Below are 13,573 nucleotides of genomic sequence, written 5' to 3' on the forward strand. Positions count from 1 at the left end.
CATCAGAGTCTTTTCCAAGGAGTCAACTCTTCGCATGAGGTGGCCAAAGTACTGGAGTTTCAGCTTTAGCACCATTCCTTCCAAAGAAATCCCAGGGCTGATCTCCTTCAGAATGGACTGGTTGGATCTCCTTGCAGTCCAAGGGACTCTCAAGAGTCTTCTCCAACACCACAGTTCAAAAGCATCAATTCTTCAGCGCTCAGCCTTCTTCACAGTCCAACTCTCACATCCATACATGACCACAGGAAAAACCATAGCCTTGACTGGATGAACCTTTGTTGGCAAAGTAATGTCTCTGCTTTTGAATATGCTATCTAGGTTGGTCATAACTTTCCTTCCAAGGAGTAAGCGTCTTTTAATTTCATGGCTGCAGTCACCATCTGCAGTGATTTTGGAGCCCAGAAAAATAAAGTCTGACACTGTTTCCACTGTTTCCCCATCTATTTCCCATGAAGTGATGGGACCGGATGCCATGATCTTTGTTTTCTGAATGTTGAGCTTTAAGCCAACTTTTTCACTCTTCTCTTTCACCTTCATCAAGAGGCTTTTGAGTTCCTCTTCACTTTCTGCCATAAGGGTGGTGTCATCTGCATATCTGAGGTTATTGATATTTCTCCTAGCAATCTTGATTCCAGCTTGTGTTTCTTCCAGCCCAGCATTTCTCATGATGTACTCTGCATATAAGTTAAATTAACAGGGTGACAATATACAGCCTTGACGTACTCCTTTTCCTATTTGGAACTAGTCTATTTTTCTATGTGCAGTTCTAACTATTGCTTCCTGACCTGCATACAATTTTCTCAAGAGGCAGATCAGGAGGTCTGGTATTCCCATCTCTTTCAGAATTTTCCACAGTTTGTTGTGATCCACACAGTCAATAAACTGAAACACATTCTTGTTTCTCAGCTCTATCTTTATTTACCCATTTTAGGAAAATAGTACTTCCTGTATTTCCTATTTTGTTGAATGACAAATCAACAAATTGTTAGGGGAAGCACACTGACTGAAACCGCCCACCCTGGCCAGGCATCATAGTAACCATTTGCATGAATTGTTTTGTAACAGGAGGTCCTGGTAAGGAACACAGAACTAATAAGCCACCACCAGCCGGAAGAGTTCAAGAAAGATCGAAGGAAGACACCACATGTTCGACCACCTCCCAGAATCCTCACTGGCATCCATCTTGGCTGAACAAGGCATGAACCACTGGGAAGGACTCTGGGTCAGGTAAACTAATTCCATCACCATAAAACCTGAGGGTGCCAGCCACATGGCAGAGCAGTTCTCCTGGGTTCCATTACCCTACTGCTCTCAGCCTAGGGACCCTTTCCCAATAAAATCTCTTGCTTTGTCAGCACATATATCTCCTTGAACAATTTATTTCTGAATGTTAGACAAGAGCCCAGTTTTGGGCCCTGGAAGGGGTCCATCTTCCTGCAACAAATGGTAACTCTGGCAGGGAGTCTTCTTTGCTGCGACTGACATCCTGACCACTCGGGGTACTCAGGGACCAGCTTGCCCACCAATGGACCAGACCCAGCAGCCACACCTGTGACCCTTTCGTCCCTGGTCTCCTCCTGATGTGGGCAACTGCCAGAGTACCCTGACTGGGTAAGGAACAAGAGACTCTATTGACCTCTGTCCCCTTCCTTCTCTTTCCCCTCTCCTTAACCCTTCCTATCCTTCCCCTTTTTTCTAGTCCCCTGGTCCCAGATGCAGGAATCTGGTCGAAGGGCCTTATCCTGAGCTGAGGATTGGAGACTGGTCATCTCCTCTGGGCAGAGAAACTGAATTCTGGTTCTGTTTTGGTCTGGTTTCTGGTGGGGCCAAGTTCCAGTCCTCCCTTCTCTGGAGGCCCAGGGTAAAGTCTCATAATGCCTGGGTATCTGCAGGTGGCAGGAGATGTCAGTAAGCCCACCCTTTTTGCCCTCTTCTCCTGCCTCCTCCCCCCTCTTCTTTCAACCTGGCTTCCTTTTCTCATTTTGAAATCTTTGAAGACTTAAGGTATTTTCATTTACTCTGTTAGATATGAAGTTCTGTGTCTCTAGGAGGTTTTCCGAGAGACTGTAATCTTGTATTTAAGGGAGGGTCTGATTAGGACTGCCAAGTCTATGTGTGTGTTTTATACTCTGTGCTCCTTCTTGCGATTTGTGGTGGCCATTTTGCTTTGTCTGGCCACCGTTTGGTTTAGACCTGCCGCCGTTTTCTTAGAACTTGATTTTCTTTCCCTGTGCCTTGAGACCAGGGCTCTCAGGAACACTTATCTAGACCATCTCTAACTCCTGAGACTGAGGAAAAATGGGAAAAAGCCTTTAAAAAATTTATTTATTCAACTGCTATTTATAAACTAGTAAATTTTGTATTGTAATATCTAATTCATGACTAAGCTCAGAAAATGAAGCTAGATCTTGCTTGGGTCTGTCTGAATATGTCTCAGTATGTCTTTGTCTCTGGATAATATTTTTGAGTTAATTTGTAAATGAGCTCTATTTAATTGGCTTAAAGAAAAGTAAGCACTTGCAAATCAAATAATTCTAAATTAAACAATGAATTCCAGGTTCATGTGAACTGGGAAATATTCAGTATTAAATACCTGCTATTAATAATGTTTGTTTGTTGATCTAACTAATATAGACATGTCTTAGAGTAATTAACATTAAGTAGAATTTTTTCATTGTACCTAAGTTTAATATAAGTTAAATATTATTATATCTGTTATAAATTTGTCAACAAGGAAATTACCTCGAGTGAAGAAACTTCTAAAAAGTGTAAATGAGATATGAGCTTTTAGATAAACTCTACTAAGAATAATTATGCTTTAGAAATGTCTGTCTAAAATAGTCTCTCTGAAAAAGAAATAAAAAAATAAAATAAAATAGTCTCTTTGGATTGGGGTAACTTGAATTTCTAAGGGTTGTGCTAAACTAAGTTTTGGAAGTCTATTGAATAGCTAGGTCATTTCCAAATAAAATAAGATTTTGAAACATTTACTACTAAATACTAATTTCCTTTTACAGAGAGACTAAAGAGATTTGGGACTATAAATGAATAATGTTTGGTGCCATTCAAAAATGTTCTAAGAAAGCAGAGGTTTTAGAAATTATTACTGGTATTTATGCTCACCAATCTATAAACTGGTAATATAAAAATCAGTTCTTGTTTGCTTAAGGAAAGGAGGAAGTGTGTTTTCAGTAAAAGAAGTTATAAAAAATACTAAAAAGAGTTATGCATGATCAGGATTTTCTAAAATTGGATTACAATTAGTTAGATAAATGGTTTTTGTTAGGAATGACACTGCCATAGGAAAACTGGTTAGAGCCAACTAGGTCCAAGATGGCAGAGTTGACTTTCACAAGACCTTGAGCCTCTATATATATGCCCATTGTGACATATCAACAAGCTAAAGAGAGAACAAGATCGTGGAGGAGCAGGTGGATGTGGAGTACATCTCTCTCCACGGATAGATCAGGAATACACCTTCAGACCCAGAAGTGCATACAGAACACCAGCTGAGAGCAGACAGGAGTACCTGACCAGAGGAGAAGGATTTATAGAACCACACAAAACTCGGTAGGATGAAGGAACTAGGGGGAAAAACAGGAGTGTTAGTAGGACTGGAACTGCCCTCGGTGGGTGGGGGAACTGAAGCAGGGGTCCGATCCCCACATCAGGGCAATTGTCTGAGTCAGAGGAGAAACATTTAAGGCTGAGAGTGAAACAGCTGATCTGTGGCAGCCTAAATAGAATGAGAATCAGACAGTCCTTGCCGCAGTAATACATACCCCGGACAGGAACGCTGGTCCCCTGGAAGGTGCAGCAGCTGGGAGCTAGAGTTTAGGGATTGTGGAGCAATCCCAGGGTGAGGGCTGCTATTGATTGTAGAAAGACACATTGAGGGGATGTGAGGGAGGAGATTATAGGGGGAAATGCCTGTGAAGGAAAGCCAGGCAGCCATGGAAGCAAGGTGATACTGCTGAGTCATGTGGGGGTGGAGCCATCACCATAGCCTCTCTCCCCTCCACAGGCCAGCATCTGCAGCTGAACAGAGAGGCTGGCCCATCAAATGCCTGAACTACAGAGTAGGACCCCACCCAGGGTGCCCCTTTAAGTGCCTGACAAGTCCATTTATAGACTAGGACCCCAGCCAGGGGGGGGCCCCTCTATGTGCCTGATGTGAGGAACAACAGAGAAGGACCCCAGGCTAGGGAGCCCTCTTAAGTGCCTGCATGGGCAAAGCTATGGAGAAAGACTGGCCAAAGAGGCCTTCTGATCACCAGCTACAAGAGGCTTGGAAAAAGACTCCAATAGGGCCATTAACTCCTGCAGCAGAGAATGTCCCTCCACACTTCAATCTCCTTGCAGTCCAAGGGACTCTCGAGTCTTCTCCAACACCACAGTTCAAAAGCATCAATTCTTTGGCACTCAGCTTTCTTTATAGTCCAACTCTCACATCCATGTCTCATAACATGACTACTAGAAAAACCATAGCTTTGACTGGATGGACCTTTGTCAGCAAAGTAATGTCTCTGCTTTTTAATATGCTGTCTAGGTTGATCATAGCTTTTCTTCCAAGGAGCAAGCGTCTTTTAATTTCATGGCTGCAGTCATCATCTGCAGTGATTTTGGAGCTCAGAAAATAAAGTCTTTCATGGTTTCCATTGTTTCCCCATCTGTTTGCCGTGAAGTGATGGGACCAGATGCCATGATTTTCGTTCTTTCAATGTTGAGTTTTAAGCCAGCTTTTTCATTCTCCTCCTTCACTTTCATCAAGAGGCTCTTCAGTTCTTCTTCACTTTCCGCCATAAGGGTGGTGTCATCTGCGTATCTGAGGTTATTGATGTTTCTCCCTGCAATCTTGATTCCAGCTTGTCCTTCATCCAGCCTGGCATTTCACACGATGTACTCTGCATATAAGTTAAATAAGCAGGGTGACAATACACAGCTTTAATGTACTGTATTCCTTTCCCAATTTGGAACCAGTCTGTTGTTCCATGTTTTGTTTTAACTGTTTCTTCTTGGCCCGCATACAGATTTTTATATGGTACTAAATATGCTCTGAGGAAGGCTTTCTTATCTCTTCTTGCTATTCTTTGGAACTCTGCATTCAGATGCTTATAGCTTTCCTTTTCTCCTTTGCTTTTCACTTCTCTTCCTTTCACAGCTATTTGTAAGGCCTCCCCAGACAGCTATTTTGCTTTTTCACATTTCTTTTCCATGGAGATGGTCTTGATTCCTGTCTCCTGTACAATGTCACGAACCTCAGTCCATAGTTCATCAGGCACTCTATCTATCAATCTAGGCCCTTATCTATTTCTCACTTCCACTATATAATCATAAGGGATTTGATTTAGGTCATACCTGAATGGTCTAGTGGTTTTCACCACTTTCTTCAATCTAAGTCTGAATTTGGTAATAAGGAGTTCATGATCTGAGCCACAGTCAGCTCCTGGTCTTGTTTTTGCTGACTGTATAGAGCTTCTCCATCTTTGGCTGCAAAGAATATAATCAATCTGATTTCAGTGTTGACCATCTGGTGATGTCCATGTGTAGAGTCTTCTCTTGTGTTGTTGGAAGAGGGTGTTGGCTATGACCAGTGCATTTTCTTGGCAAAACTCTATTAGTCTTTGCCCTGCTTCATTCTGTATTCCAAGGCCAAATTTTCCTGTTACTCCAGGTGTTTCTTGACTTCCTACTTTTGCATTCCAGTCCCCTATAATGAAAAGGACATCTTTTTTGGGTGTTAGTTCTAAAAGGTCTTGTAGGTCTTCATAGAACCGTTCAACTTCAGCTTCTTCAGTGTTACTGGTTGGGGCATAGACTTGGATTACTGTGATATTGAATGGTTTGCCTTGGAAACGAACAGAGATCATTCTGTCTTTTTTGAGATTGCATCCAAGTACTGCATTTCGGACTCTTTTGTTTACCATGATAGCTACTCCATTTCTTTTGAGGGATTCCTGCCCACAGTAGTAGCTATAATGGTCATCTGAGTTAAATTCACCCATTCCAGTCCATTTTAGTTCACTGATTCCTAGAATGTTGATGTTCACTCTTGCAATTTCCTGTTTGACCACTTCCAATTTGCTTTGATTCATGGACCTGACATTCCAGATTCCTATGCGATATTGCTCTTTATAGCATCGGACCTTGCTTCTATTACCAGTCACATCCACAACTGGGTATTCTTTTTGCTTTGGCTCCATCCCTTCATTCTTTCTGGAGTTATTTCTCCACTGATCTCCAGTAGCATATTGGGCACCTACTGACCTGGGGAGTTCCTCTTTCAGTATCCTATCATTTTGCCTTTTCGTACTGTTCATGGGGTTCTCAAGGCAAGAATACTGAAGTGGTTTGCCATTCCCTTCTCCAGTGGACCACATTCTGTCAGATCTCTCCACCATGACCTGCCCGTCTTGGGTTGCCCCACAGGCATGACTTAGTTTCATTGAGTTAGACAAGGCTGTGGTCCTAGTGTGATTAGATTGGCTAGTTTTCTGTGATTATGGTTTCAGTGTGTCTGCCCTTTGATGCCCTCTTGCAACACCTACCATCTTACTTGGGTTTCTCTTACCTTGGGCGTGGGTATCTCTTCACAGTTGCTCCAGCAAAGCACAGCCGCTGCTCCTTACCTTGGACGAGGGGTATCTCCTCACTGCCGCCCTTCTGATCTTCAACGTGGGATAGCTCCTCTAGGCCCTCCTGCGCCTCTGCAGCCACCGCTCCTTGGACGTGGGGTTGCTCCTCTGGAAACAGTGTCAGATTTTATTTTTTTGGGCTCCAAAATCACTGCAGATGGTGACTGCAGCCATGAAATTAAAAGATGCTTACTTCTTGGAAGGAAAGTTATGACCAACCTAGATAGCATATTCAAAAGCAGAGACATTACTTTGCCAACAAATGTTCGTCTAGTCAACACTATGGTTTTTCCTGTGCTCATGTATGGATGTGAGAGTTGGACTGTGAAGAAGGCTGAGCGCTGAAGAATTGATGCTTTTGAACTGTGGTGTTGGAGAAGACTCTTGAGAGTCCCTTGGACTGCAAGGAGATCCAACCAGTCCATTCTGAAGGAGATCAGCCCTGGGATTTCTTTGGAAGGAATGATGCTAAAGCTGAAACTCCAGTACTTTGGCCACCTCATGCGAAGAGTTGACTCCTTGGAAAAGACTCTGATGCTGAGAGGGATTGGGGGCAGGAGAAGAAGGGGATGACAGAGATGAGATGGCTGGATGGCATTACTGACTCGATGGATGTGAGTCTGAGTGAACTCTGGGAGTTGGTGATGGACAGGGAGGCCTGGCGTGCTGCGATTCATGGGGTCACAAAGAGTTGGACACGACTGAGAGACTGAACTGCCTGCCTGACTGAAATATGCTCTGAACCACTGAAAAACATGTATCCTGCATCCCATTTACTGGATACATAGATCTATGGCTACTATGTGCTGAATTTTGTCTCCCCTGAATTCATATATTGATGTTCTAAAAGCCAGTACCTCAGAATATAATTGTATTTGGAGATAGAGCCTTTAAAGAAGTAATTAAGGTAAAATAAGATCATATGGGAGGGTCTTAATCCAAGTGACTGGTTTCCTTATAAGAAGAGATTAGGATATAGATACACAAGGAGAGAAGGCCGAATGAAGATGGCCTTCTACAAGCCAAGGAGAGAAACTTCAGAAGGAATCATCCAAGCTGTCACTTTGATATTGGAGCTCCAGTATGAGAAAATTAATTTAAAGTCACCCAGTCTAATTTGCTGTGGCAGATGCATCTCTCAATTGCATTTAATGACTCACAAAAATCTCCATGAATCTTGACTTTGCTGGGGAAGAGGAACAGAATTTCCAACCCAAAGATATGTCTCCTAGGCAAAAGATCATTTTAGGCTGACCAGTTTTAAGGAATGGTACAGGAGGAACCCTGAAATCTGAGTACAAGGAACACTTTGTAAGAGACACTTGCATGTATAATGAAAATCTTCATTTATAAAGGAAGAGCTTCTCTCTCACAATGGCAGAAAGAGGAGGATATTCAAATCCCTAGAAACTCATCAATAGAGAAGGCTAGGACTTAAACCTACATAACAACTTTGCCCTTGTTCACTGTGCTTTTCCTGGTAGCCTCCCATAAATGACTCTCCACCTCCCACATCTTCATTTGTCTTTAGCTGAAGATAGTATTTAAAGTGATGACTTCTGCCATTTCAGAGAGTAATTCAGTTTTCCTGTGTACCTCCCATGCATACACGAGGTATACATGTTATTCAACTTTTAGGTTTTTTCCTCCTCTTAATCTGTCTTATATCAACTTAATTACTACACCCACCAAAGAACCTAGAAGAGAAGGAGGAAAAAAATTTTCCTCCCCACACTGGTTAATAAGCCTCAGTACCCAAAGGGTACTGAGGAGTCAGAAGTCATGGGGTCATCTGGCAGAATGGTTAGGGGAGGGCAAAAGTCAAAGAAATCTGAGACACATAACATTTTTTAAAGAGACAAAAATGACCAAAGAAACTTGTTAAATTATTATATTTAAGGTTAATAACAGATACAACATTGTTATGTATTTTCCTGCTCATAAGCAGGAGAAGGTTGATGGGGGAAGATTGATAACAAATACACAAAATAGAAATTTATATTATCTCTGCATAGGTAACTTGTTGTTGGAGTCACATTTTGCAATCCTTACTACAACAGTGTTGTGAGGGAATAAAATTTGCCACCCCAAAATGTGCCTCTTTGGCATGCAGATTATTTCAAGCTAAAAATAACCAAAGCCTAGAAGACTAAAGAAAGCCTGTGTGTGCTAAGTCACTTTAGTCATGTCCGACTCTTAGTGAGCCCATGGACTGTAGCCCTCCAGGCTCCTCTTTCCATAGGATTCTCCAGGCAACAATACTGGAGTGGGTTGCTGTGCCCTCCTCCAGGGGATCTTCCCAACCCAGGGATTGAACCAGTGTCTCTTATGTTCAACCTGCATTGGCAGGCATGTTCTTTACCACTAGTGCCATGTGGGAAGCTATGACAAACCTAGACAGCATATTAAAAGGCAGAGACATTACTTAGCTGACAAAGATCCATATAGTCAAAGCTATGGTTTTTCTAGTAGTCATGTACGGATGTGAGGGTTAACTATAAAGAAGACTGATTGTCGACGAACTGATGCTTTCAAACTGTGGTGCTGGAGAAGACACTTGAGAGTCCCTTAGACAGCAAAGAGATCAAACCAACCCATCCTAAAGCAAGTCAACCCTGAATTGGAAGGACTGATGCTGAAGCTGAAGCTCCAATACTTTGGCCACCTGATGCGAAGAGCCAACTCATTGTAAAAGACTCTGATGCTGGGAAGGATTGAGGGCAGGAGGAAAAGGGGGAGACAGAGGATGAGATAGTTGGATGGCATCATCAACTCAATGGAAATGAGTTTGAGCAAATTCCGGGAGACAGTGAAGGACAGGGAAGCCTGGTGTGCTGCCATTCATGGGGTTGCAAAAAGTCTGACACGACTGAGTGACTGAATGACAGTAATGGGTATTTTATAACTAATTTGATCAACTGTATATTATTCAAGCTTTGGATCATTTCCAAATTTTTAAAACTATAAATCATATTATCTTTAAGTTCTAATACATGATTTTTTTAAAAAATATTTCTGGTTATTGACTTAGGCTAAATTCTAGAAGTGGGTTTCTAGGTTAAAAGACTTGAACAATCTTATGGCTTTTGGTATTTATGATATTTCTACAAAAATAGTGTACTAATGTGTGCTTCCACCCAGAACATATAATATGTCCATTTATTTAAATCCTATCAAATAGTGGATTTTAATAATTTGATGGAAGGCTATATTATTTCAGTTTGTATTATGCTTATTCCATAGGTAAACACTTGAAATGTTTACGTTAACCACTGAAATCTCTTTGATGATCTCAAGCACTAGAGTTTAACTGAACTGGTCCAAGTCTAGCTTCAATAACAAAGTCAACAGAAAGCTGCATAGTAATGATGAATATCATCCATTTTAAATAATTGAGCATGTTATGTGGGTGAAATGTGCCACATAATTAGCATACTAATAGGTGTGGAGTAAGGATAGGTTACCTGACAGTGAACAAAACAACAACATTGAAGTGTCAGCTTGATACTTGAGGATAATTACACTTTTTTTTAAACAGCTAAGCCTGACATCTTTTTTAAAATGGAAAATTAGATGTGATATTCTTTGTTGAGATATTTTTAATATTAGTTAAAATAATCTTCAAAACAATATCACTTTTGTCATATGAAAAGCAAGTGAGTAACTTGAGGAGAAAATTATGTTTTAATTTAATTTTCAGGAAAAAAGTTTATTTATTTTTTCTTGTTTTTCTAAAGCTCTCTTTAAAAACTGAATGGCTAACAATGAGATGCAGATAGACTGCTTCCCACGTCAAAAGCACTTAAATTCAAAGACAAATATTCTTTTCATATTTCCCTCTTTTGTCTGTAATATAAGCTTCTTCATTTCAATAGTTTAAATACTTTCCCAACTCTGATTCAGTCTTTGGTCACACCTTTCAAGTCTCCAGAACTTTTAGTTAGCTTGAATTGTCTTTGGATATCACAGAGCTAGTTGCCAGGCTCTTTATTCTAAAGCAGAAAAACTTCACACATATTCATAGTCTTTGATATAGCTGTGTTTGTTTTGCAAATTAGTTCTTGTTCTAATCAAATAAAGTATTATTCAGGACAAGTAGGCTCTAAACTACCAAAGTAACATGTGTATTAATTAATACTCTGCAGGCAAGCTCATCATACTGTAACTATCAGAATTCACAAAACTTTCATCACAATTAGAAATTATTTTACTGATTGATTGAGGACCTTTAAGAACATTGCTGGGTTTAGCTACACAATTATAAGATTTATGAACTTGAAATGTAGACAGGACAGAGTTTAGAGGTCAACTATATTACTAAAAATCCTAATAAGCTCTCAGAGAAAATTACAGTGTAAATAGCTCAAATAACAATACTAAGTTCTTTAAAAAAAAAATCTTGTTAATTTGACTACAGGAAAAAAAATCAATGTCTTCAACAGAAAGGCTTACATACTTTGAATGCACCTGCTCAAACAGGAAATTAAAATGAAGTTGTATAGATTTGGGAATGAGGACATGATTGGCTTATGCCAATCAGAATATACTCCTCAGTTACACTGAGGTGATACCTGAAAGAGTGAACTAATGTAGCTGTAAAAGTAAATCAATTTTACCTTTGATCATTTGTATCAGTTCAGTTCAGTCGCTCAGTCGTGTCCAACTGACTCTTTGCGACCCCCATGAATCGCAGCATGCCAGGCCTCCCTGTCCATCACCATCTCCCGGAGTTCACTCAAACTCATGTCCATCGAGTCGGTGATGCCATCCAGCCATCTCATCCTCTGTCGTCCCCTTTTCTTCCTGCCCCAATCTCTCCCAGCATCAGAGTCTTTTCCAATGAGTCAAATCTTCGCATGAGGTGGCCAAAGTATTGGAGTTTCAGCTTTAGCATCATTCCTTCCAAAGAACACCCAGGGCTGATCTCCTTTAGAATGGACTGGTTGGATCTCCTTGGAGTCCATAGGAGTCTCTAATTTTTGTCTTGGACAGTCATTTTGTTGTAGAAAGGAACCCCTTCCAGGGCCCAAACTGAATTGTCAAGGAGACATATGTGCTGGCAAAGCAAGAGATTTTTTTTAGGAAAGGGCCCTTGGGCTGAGAGCAGTAGGGTAATGGAACCCAGGAGAACTGCTCCTCCATGTGGCTGGCACTCTCAGGTTTTATGGTGATGGGATTAGATTACCTGACCTAGAGTCCTTCCTGGTGGTTCATGCCTTGTTCAGCCAAGATGGATGCTAGTGAGGATTCTCAGAGGTCATCAGACATGTGGTGTATTCTTTTGATCTTTCTCGAACTCTTCCGGCTGGTGGTGGTTTATTAGTTCTGTGTTCCTTACTAGGACCTCCTGTCATAAAACAACTCATGCAAATGGTTACTATGATGCCTGGCCAGGGTGGGCGGTTTCAGTCAGTGTGCTTCCCCTAACAACTCTCCTCCAAGAGACTTCAAACTCAAGATACTTCATGGGAATTGGGGTGGGGGTCTCTTTCTTCTGTAACTTCTTGCTGTGCATGGGTATAGGCCTACCTAGCAGAGCAGAAGTCTCTCTCTACCTGATCTAAGTTGAGGTATTTCTTGCCTGAAACCAGCATTCACCCTTGTAATAACAGCAATTTAGCTGAAACTTTTGGCTCCTCTCAGAGATGGAATAGACAGGAACCAAACAGGAGACCTATTTCTTAGGGATGGTCTTGATCACTGCCTCCTGTACAATGTCACACATCTCCATCCATAGTTCTTCAGGCACTCTATCAGATCTAATCCCTTGAATCTACTTGTCACTTCCACTATATAATTGTAAGGGATTTGATTTAGGTCATACCTGAATGGTCTAGTGGTTTTGCCTATTTTCTTCAATTTAAGTCTGAATTTGGCAATAAGGAGTTCATGGTCAGAGCCACAGTCTGCTCCTTACCTTGACGCCCGGTATCTCCTCACTGCCGCCCTTCTGATCTTCAACGTGGGATAGCTCCTCTAGGCCCTCCTGCGCCTCTGCAGCCACCGCTCCTGGACGTGGGGTTGCTCCTCTGGAAACAGTGTCAGATTTTATTTTTTGGGCTCCAAAATCACTGCAGATGGTGACTGCAGCCATGAAATTAAAAGATGCTTACTTCTTGGAAGGAAAGTTATGACCAACCTAGACAGCATATTCAAAAGCAGAGACATTACTTTGCCAACAAATGTTCGTCTAGTCAACACTATGGTTTTTCCTGTGCTCATGTATGGATGTGAGAGTTGGACTGTGAAGAAGGCTGAGCGCTGAAGAATTGATGCTTTTGAACTGTGGTGTTGGAGAAGACTCTTGAGAGTCCCTTGGACTGCAAGGAGATCAACAGTCCATTCTGAAGGAGATCAGCCCTGGGATTTCTTTGGAAGGAATGATGCTAAAGCTGAAACTCCAGTACTTTGGCCACCTCATGCGAAGAGTTGACTCCTTGGAAAAGACTCTGATGCTGAGAGGGATTGGGGGCAGGAGAAGAAGGGGATGACAGAGATGAGATGGCTGGATGGCATTACTGACTCGATGGATGTGAGTCTGAGTGAACTCTGGGAGTTGGTGATGGACAGGGAGGCCTGGCGTGCTGCGATTCATGGGGTCACAAAGAGTTGGACACGACTGAGAGACTGAACTGCCTGCCTGACTGAAATATGCTCTGAACCACTGAAAAACATGTATCCTGCATCCCATTTACTGGATACATAGATCTATGGCTACTATGTGCTGAATTTTGTCTCCCCTGAATTCATATATTGATGTTCTAAAAGCCAGTACCTCAGAATATAATTGTATTTGGAGATAGAGCCTTTAAAGAAGTAATTAAGGTAAAATAAGATCATATGGGAGGGTCTTAATCCAAGTGACTGGTTTCCTTATAAGAAGAGATTAGGATATAGATACACAAGAGAAGGCGAATGAAGATGGCCTTCTACAAAGG

Source organism: Bos mutus, chromosome 7 (genome assembly GCF_027580195.1).
Source record: "Bos mutus isolate GX-2022 chromosome 7, NWIPB_WYAK_1.1, whole genome shotgun sequence".
NCBI classification, from domain to species: domain Eukaryota; kingdom Metazoa; phylum Chordata; class Mammalia; order Artiodactyla; family Bovidae; genus Bos; species Bos mutus.